We start from the raw sequence: 9,110 nt of genomic DNA, 5'->3' as shown, positions 1-9,110 counted from the left end.
TTACCTTTGCCTCTTCTTCCCCCAGGAAAATCAAGACTTTTAAGGAAGTCCTGCCAACTTCCTTCTGCTGCTGTCTTGTTGAGATCACCTACAGAAGATTTTTCATTTTAAATTCTATTTAAAATAGTACTATTGTGCTTACAATTTTTTGTCTGCTGACACAGCAGGATACAATTATATTCCCTAAGACTTTTAACTCACAAACTCTACTCAAGACAGGATCTACAAGACATTTAAACAACCACGTACAGTGAACTTAAATATATAAATATTTGCATCTATAGATAAATATTGCTCCATGTGCAATTTAAAATATGTGAGTTTATATTAAAATAAAGGCTATAGTTCTCATGAGATGGTGACTTTTACACCCTGTCAAATTTCCTGGAGTGGTCTGGGGGGCTCCAGTAATTTTACATATATAGGTTGAAGTCTAACAAAGCTGAACTCACCCAGAATATGAATACAGCATATATGGGCTCACACTGAATGGGAACATGTATTGCCCCATCATTGCAAATATCTTTCAAATTATCTGATGGACCACAAGAAATCCACAGACACTAAACCAAAAATTACATTTCAAACCCTCAGCTATGTAAAGCACGAGTCTAGGTCCTGCTCCTTTGGCTTCAGTTGCAACTTGGTTGGCCACTACCCACTTAAAGCATAAGAATAGCACAAGGTCTTGCAAGCCTTCCTTCTTTTTTAAACATGTAGGCACTAAAGGAAACATGGCTAATGTATTTTTTCTGCAATAACATTAGATTTGGCTTGGAAATAACATGTTAAGATATATGGTATTTGTGAATGGTTTGATTTTTGGTTTAATTCAGCTGTCTCTGACTTTTTGAATATAGTTCTCTACTAAAAATGGGGTGGGGAGAAAGGAACAGTTCCACTGTGAACTATTCTTTACAAAACTGGATGCTTTTGCCATCCCACTAATGTCATCTGGCATTAATTAACATAGCATCTCTCTAATTATATTGTCAGCATACAGCCACCAAATTAAAATAAAAAGAGAATCATTAAAATTTCCCAATTTAACTTCAACATTTCTTTTAAAGCACGATTTTTCAACTTTTGTGTATGTAGGAAATCATCCAAAGCCCACTGAAGTTAATGGGTTTCATCCAATGGGGCCCAGAAATGTTTGGAAAAAATCAGTGGGGTGTCCAAATTGCCTCTCTAAACTGATTCTATGCCTCTTTTCTGTTGTTGGCACCAGCACCTCAGCACCCAAAACTGAGGGTGCAGGGCTGGTGGCTTCCTCAGGGGAGTGAGTACCCTCCTGTGCAGAGGAAAAGAGGGCATAAGCATAGTAGAAGTCCACCATCCCTCTGCTCCCTACAAGGAACACAAGGAAGAAGGACTTAGATAGATCTCTGCTACCCAAGACATCATGGAAGAGCAGGAGGGTTGCAGCATAATCTGCTTCCATCCCAGGTTTCTGTGTCACACCTTGATCAGCTGCCCCCCTGATGCTCTCCTCGTGAATTTTGCGTCTTTTTCTTCCAGTGGGGAGGGCTGTGGAGGAGAACTGGTGCCTTGGCAGAGTGTGTGTTCTCAGTCAGCGAGGGCTCAGAGGCTGTGAACAAAGCCTTGGGTTCCAGCTAAGTCCATCCTGCCTCAAAGCACCCTGTCCGTGGGCAAGAGGAATCCGTGTGTGAGGCTGATCCAGGCTGAGGCCAAGCCCAGAGTAAAACACTGGTTTGATTTTACCTTTTGGCATGGCCTAGAGCTCAGTCCTGCTATCAGTGAATGGCATTGCTGCCACTTGTTTGTGCCTAGCCCTACACGTTAGCACTGTCTGCCCTTCAGCATCACTGGCCTCTGCAGGCATCCCTTGCTGTTATTAAAGTCTTTGGGATCAAGCTGATTTCTACCTCACCAAGAGCTTCACCTCTCTGGAGTTCGGAAAAACTATACATCGCCCTGAGATGATCAAAAACACATGGAAAAATACTAAAATGGTTCATAAAAAGAAAAAAAAAAAAGAAATATTTTCTTTCCAAGACTTTTACTGCTGGATTTTTACTTCAGGGGGGAAAAAAGAAGATGCTTGTCAGCACTTCAGAAACTATGTTCCTTTTTCCACCTCAGCAGCCCTTTGCCTATTTTGCCTAGCCCTGTTAAGCCGAGTATGTTGCTACAGCTCAGGACAAGGCATGGAGAGCTAATATTTTTCAAAGAAATAAAAAACGTTCCAGCAGCAGTAGCAGCTCACGTTTTTCTTGGACAGGATGTATTTCCCCAGCTCCCTTGGGAAACTTGAGGCAGAATCCCAGGGTAGCCCTTCTCACTGACTGCTGTGCTTGGGCGTCAGCTGTTTGGGGAGTATGAGCCAGACTGGGAAAATCAGCCTCTGGAGATGCTGGACAACTGGAAGACTTAGGGAAGGCTGGAAGCTTCTGACCTCAGGATCCACAGACCTCTCAAAGCTTGGAGCCTGAAAAGCCAAAGGCACCCAGGCTTGTAGTTCAGGGAGCTGCCTGGCGGCTTTGACGCAAGCAAGTAGTTTAAATTGAAATCACCAGTTCCACACAGATAGACACAGAAAATTCCAGGTGGCAAATCTGTGTTTCTCCATCAGGGCCATCATCTGAGTGCAGTTATTTGCCATCAGAAGGCTGATTAACACAGGGCTATGTTAATTCAGGGAGGAATTCTGAATGCAGAGGGCAAAGAGCATGCTGGGCTCATCTTACATGGCCTTTCCCATGGAAAATGGGGTGCTGCCCCTTCCATGGAGATGTACATGTCTCTTGCTACGGTACTTTCATAACTGTCAATGATTCTCATTCACTGCTATCCTGAAAGCTAAAATATGGAGTGGCATTTTTGGCCTGTGAAAGTAATGCAAGATTGTATTCCCTGTGCCCTGTGACTTCTGTGTTCACGCACACAGTGTCAGAATCTGTGTGGGCAGGGCACATACGCAAGGCCACTACATGGAAGTGGTGGGATATTACCTGGGGAGAAGGGCAAGCACACACCCACATTCCCGGGCATGAGGAGCTTAAAACACATCTGGTCTCTGAGCAGATCATTCTGTGAACTGAAACTCAGCATGAATATACAATTTTTCTGCTCATTCCTCTTGATTACAAAGCACATTCTGGTAGGTGGTAGATGGTCTAGGACAGCCCCTGCAGCCAGATCCTCCACCAGCATAAAGGAGTGAAGTGTGAGTAGAGTGATACATAGCCAGCCAGGTTTGGGCTTTCACAAGGTTATATTTGGAACTAAGTTTTGGAACTTAAATGTGTGGCCAGAGGCAGAGAGGACCCTTCCATCCCTGCAGTGAGAGACAGAGACATGTGACTAGGATAGAAACCTCTGGTGAGCTAAACTTTTCATTCCTGTTGCTGCCCAGGCACAAGGAGGCATTGGACAGTGGTTGCTTCTGAGTGTGGCCAGTGCCAACCAGATTAATCATCTGTATCCCAAATAACCGAGCTCTTCTTTTCACAGCAGCTTCCACACTCTGCCAGAGCATAGGCGAAAAAAAAGAGGGCCCACACTACTCCTGCCTCTTCCCATCCTGGTCTGCTGTCCTCACTCTACCCCTGGGGCCAGCCTAAATAAATGATATGTGTTAATATATATGTTACATAATTTTATATCAATCTAATTTTTTTTTTTGTTGTTCTTAGTTTATGCCTCTGGTTGTTACTACCATAATAACTAAACAAACACAGGAAGAAACAATATCTGTCTGCAGCAGCAGCAGTTTGGTTACCTGCTTCCTCATACACACACACTCCAGGGCTTTTTCATGTCAAGAAAAGCTCACTGTACTCGAGGTTGCAGGTCCTGCTTTGCTGTGCAGTAATTCAGTTTTCATTTGGCTTCGTTTCAGGAGACTCCACTGTCCATTCAGCAGCTTACACATGCAGAATTTTCTGGGAGTGGCTGCATTTACTCCAAACTTGAATTGTGTCTAGTGGGGGTTAATAAGTCCACAACAGCGTGCAGCCCTAGGAAGTGCATCTGGAAGCACTGCAAGAATCATCCTAGAATCTTAAAATCAATAATGGTTTGGGTTGGAATGGACTTTAAGGCTCATCCAGTTCCACCCCATGTCATGGGCAGAGACACCTTCCACCAAACCAGGTTGCTCAGAGCCCCATCCAACCTGGCCTGGACCACTGCTAGGGATGGGGCATGTGAGCACAGCAAGAAGTATTGCTGAGGTGTAATACCTTTAGATGTTAAACTTCTGTTTAATACCAATGTTGGGATTTTTAGGATTGCTTGCTGCTGCAGAGGCAGCTAAACAGATCCTGACATAGAGTACCAGGGAAGGAAATGTATGTATTTATTTTGGAGCGTTTGGATTATTGGATAGAAAACCTATAGGAAAATGGAAAACTTGCAGCAGTTTATTTCTAAAGGGAAGGGGGAGAAAAGTTAAGGAAATTCCCTCACAGCCTGCTTGGAGCCAGGTTTTCAGCTGGTGTAAATCTGAGGGTAGGTTGAAATTATTGGAAGCAGCTCATGTTCTGTACCAATAGAAGGCAATAGGGGAGTGGTGACTTGAGGCTCTGAAGAGCTGGTACTACCAGAATCCTGCATCAGAGTCTGCCCAGGGTTCTGTGTTAGGATCAGCTCCAGCTGTCAAACAGAGTGGAGCTGTGCAGACAGGTGGGGGTCCTTGTCCCTTATTACGTGTCAATAAACACGTCCCATGTCATGTGCCAGCATCTTCTTCCTCCCACCAATCTGTCAAGACCCTCTCTGACCACATTAAAGCACCACGTGAGCTTGGCAGCAATGATTCTCATTCTCTTGTCCTTAGGTCCCAGCTCTCACCAGCTCTGCAGACTGAGAGCATGTTCTTTGTGACCTCCTCAATACGTTTGCATTATCAGCTATTACATCTTTTATCACACATCATTGAATTTGATGCATCAGGGCTTCTGCACAGCTTGCCCCTGCTCTCTAGGAATTCCACAAATAAATCACTGCCATGCACTGCAAACTGTCAAAGAGTTGCTGACATGCTCTGCAGCAGAAAACTGGATAACCTTTGGCACCACAACGCTATTTTTAAGTGCTTTAATAAAGAGCTCCATTGTATTTGAAAATGTACAGCTATGGTGAGAGGAGTTAATGGTTTGCACATGATGCATCACACCCATGATAAAATTCTTCATTGAAAAGTTAAAAATCCCAAGCAGTAACCACACACACAAAATCATTAAGGATACTCTGTGGCTTGAAGCTCTTGCCTCTGTCTGAGCTTTCTGAGCAGCCTTTGTGAAACTGAGCCCAGATTTATAAAAGCCAAGCTTAATGATCCAGATGCTTTTCCACACCACGGGGTCAGAGCCTCGGGCAAAGGTTCCCCCCATTCACAGTCAGGGGTGGGGGACAGAAAGGGGTGCTGGATGTGTCCAAACAGCTGCCTCTTGGTTTTGTGAGTGGCCCAAAGAAAAGGACACCAAAGCATCTGTTCCTTGGGACAAGGCTGTGGTGTTTCTGCAAAGGGGAATTGACTGTGTGCTGTTTATAACCACCCTTGTGGTGATCAGCAAGTGTCTGTATGTTCTTTAAATAGACACATTACCCTAAGGAAACACCCAAGTCAGCACCTCTGTATCCTGCTGTGAGAGAGGAAACCTGACCTACAAGGCACCAAAATTTGCTGTCTCTTGGCTAGGGGCAGAAATATTCTAGCTAAGGCCTGACTGCTGCTTGCTTTTCTTGGAGAGTTTGCTTCCTTCAGCTCTCACGGAAGTCAGTTTTACTCTGGGGTGACTCCAGTTAGAGTTGCTCAATAATTACACAATTGGCAGTGAGAAAAGAATGAAGCCTCAAGGAACTGCTTCCTAAGTAAAGCAAGGATATGATCGAGTAATTGATCATTTTATAGATCCTCACTTATTCTCACTAATTGCTGTTTAATATGTAAATATTTCCAAAATTTTGTCCCAGGAAATTGCTGCTCTTTTATCTGATGCTGAAGTCTGACTGTATGAATAATTCAAAACTAGACAAGACAAGTCACCAGAGAGTGTGTTAAGCAAAGTGAGGATAGAGTTGCAGCTGATCAGAAGAACTGAGAAGATGGTCTTCCTTCTTCCTCAGTGCCTGCAGAGGAAAGTTCTCTACCACAGTTTGCTAAACTGATGTGTTTCAAAGAGAGAAGCCTGAGAGGGGACCTCATCAATGTATACAAATATTTCAAAGGGTGCCAATGGGACCATGCCAGGCTCTTTCTAGTGGTGCCCTGAGACAGGATGAGGAGCAGTGGCCATAAACTAAACACGAGAAGTTCCACCTCAGCGTGAGGAAGAATTTCTGTACACTGAGGGTGGCAGAGCCCCAGAACAGCTGCCCAGGGAGGGCCTGGAGCCTCCCTCTCTGGAGACATTCCAAACCCACCTGGACACGCTCCTGTGTCACCTGCTCTAGGGGAACCTGCCTGGGTAGGAGGGTGGACTGGGGGATCTCCAGAGGTCCCTTCCAACCCCAACTGTTCTGTGATTCTGTGACAAGGAATGTCACCCACACACTTTTGGGGAATTTCTCTGAAATTTCCATGAAGCAGCACTGCTGGTAAAGCTTAGAAATCTCTTTGGGACCCAGGAAAGGAAGAAGACAGAGGACTGTGAGATCCCATTGTACATATGGTGTAGTTCACCAAAAATAAGACCCTGAAGACTTACCCCTGTCATCACCCTACAATTATGGGGAGGGAGTGACCGTGGAACACAGCTTTTAGGACACCATGGAATATATTTGACCTCCAAGCAGTTCTCAGAGCACCTTGTCATACCTAATTAGTGAGGATGCTGGTGTTTATTTAGGGCTTGTGGTTGTGAAAAATAGAACAAAGCAATTTGGGGGCTGGGGCGGGGGAAGGGCAATAATGAAGGCAGTAAAATAATTTCTCTGTTTTCTATGCTTTTTCCCTCAGATTTTCTATCACAAAATCAAATCAAACATCACCTTATCCACTTACAGCACATGCTGTGCAAGACTTTTTTGCTACCTTCCCTTTTGCCTACCATCCTTCCATTTGATTCTTGCTGTATCATCTTAAAGCTGGAAGATCTTACCATTTCAAACTGGTTTTGAGAGCCTGTTGTCAGACTGACAGAAGGCAGCAGGGAATGAGCTTACCTTGCTATTTTCCTCAATAGTTCTCTTTGAGATGAAAATTCCTTCTTGGCACATACAGTCCTAAATGAAAGAGCAATTTCTGACTTGCTTGCCTTTTGATTTTCTTCTTTAGTCTGCACGTGCCTCACAGATATTTCTACAGCCTGTGCTCCTTATGGGCCAGTTTCATCTTACCTCACTCTTCCATTTTTATCAAAGCCTTCTTTTTAACAGAGAGATGCTCTGTAGAAAAAGTTCAAATAAAAGTTTCCCTGAGCTTTGTGAGAGGAATCACCCTGATTTTTTTTTATTTATTTTTTTTTATATGATGTTCAAGTCAGTGTTCTGGATTCTATTTTTTTTTTTTTTTTTTATTTAAAAGAAAACTTGGTTTGGGCTAAAATTAATGCTACTTTTTGAAAACATAAACTCATTTAACATTAAGCTGAACTTTGCAGCTTGTGCTCAACCATTCCTTTAAGTGTGCATTAATAAAATACTTAGTGAAGGCAGAGAAATAATTAGTATCATCTGACATCACAGGCAGAAAAGGAGGTTGTGTGTGGCCAAACAGTACTATTAGAATGCATTACAGAAATCTAACTCAACTGACTCTCTTTAAGCCTGCTCTGCAGTTCCTTTGTTTCAAGGCAAAACAAGATAAAGACTGGTTAGGTGAGTAATAAACTTATATCACAGACATTAATATACAGTAATCAGATAGTAAAATCTTATTCAAAAAGCCTATTGTGCAAGACATGGTACAAAGACAGAGTTCCTGCCTGGCAGCTCCATAAAGGCAAAAGGGAGAATGAATCTATTTAACAGAAGATTAACACAAAGCACAGTAAAGTCAGTGCTGGTCTTTCCATGGACTTCCCTTGACTGCAGATCCCAGTTGCACATGTGTACATGTATGTCCTGTGTTTGTAGATGCGCACATTTAACTGAGATGCAAGTCTTGCAGTGGCACTTCATACGTACAGCAGTGCACAAGGTCATAAACTCAGAGAATGGTTTCTGTTGGAAGGGACCATAGAGATCGTCCAGTTCCAACCCCTCCTGCCATGGGCAGTGACACCTTCCACTATCTCAGCTGGTTCAGAGCCCCATCCAGCCTGGCCATGGACACTTTCAGGGTTGGGGCAGCCACAGCATCTCTGGGAAACCTGTGCCAAGGCCTCAGCATCTTCACAGGGAACAATTTTTTCACAGTATCGAATCTAAACCTGCTCTCTGTCAGTCTGAAGCCATTCCCCCTCATCCTGTCACTCCAGACTCTTGTCAAAAGTCTCCATCTTTCCTGTGGGTTCCCTTCAGGCACTGCAAGGCCACAGTGAGGTCACCCCAAAGCCTTCTCTTCTCCAGGCTGAACAATCCCAATTGTTCCCTCAGCCTTTCCTCCCAGCAGAGCTGCTCCATCCCTCTGATGTCCTTGGTGTCCCTGCTCTGGCCTGGCTGCAGCAGCTCCCTGTCCTTCCTGTGCTGGGCCCAGGGCTGGATGCAGCCCTGCAGGGGGGGCTCAGCAGAGCCGGGCAGAGGGGCAGAATCCCCTTCCCCTGCTGCCCTGGGGGGTTCTGAGTTGGGGTATGTCCAGCTCTCACCCACAGCACCCCCAGGTCCTTCTCCCAGGGCTGCTCTGGATCTGTTTATCCCCAGCTTGGATTGACCCCAGGGATCATTTGTTGAACCTCATGAAATGTCCACGGGCCACTGCTCAAGCTTGTCCAAGTCCCTCTGGATGCCACCCCATCCTTCAGGTGTGGTAACAGACCGCTCAGCTTGGTGGTATCTGCAATTTGCTGAGGGTGCACTTTAACCCTGACTGTACTGAAAAAAGAATCCACATTTCTCCTGGCAATGAAATCAACCCTTACTGTGTTTAATTGCTGCCACTCTCCTGGAATGGGTTGGTGTCCTAACAGTTGTACTGTGACAGAAACAGGGAATGAGGGAGGATCTATCTCGAGCAGAAATAGAGGATTACATTTTAGAAA

The sequence above is a fragment of the Parus major genome, chromosome 1A (genome assembly GCF_001522545.3).
Source record: "Parus major isolate Abel chromosome 1A, Parus_major1.1, whole genome shotgun sequence".
Classification (NCBI taxonomy): domain Eukaryota; kingdom Metazoa; phylum Chordata; class Aves; order Passeriformes; family Paridae; genus Parus; species Parus major.
The sequence above is the reverse complement of the archived record's forward strand: the minus strand, read 5'-3'. Positions refer to the sequence as shown.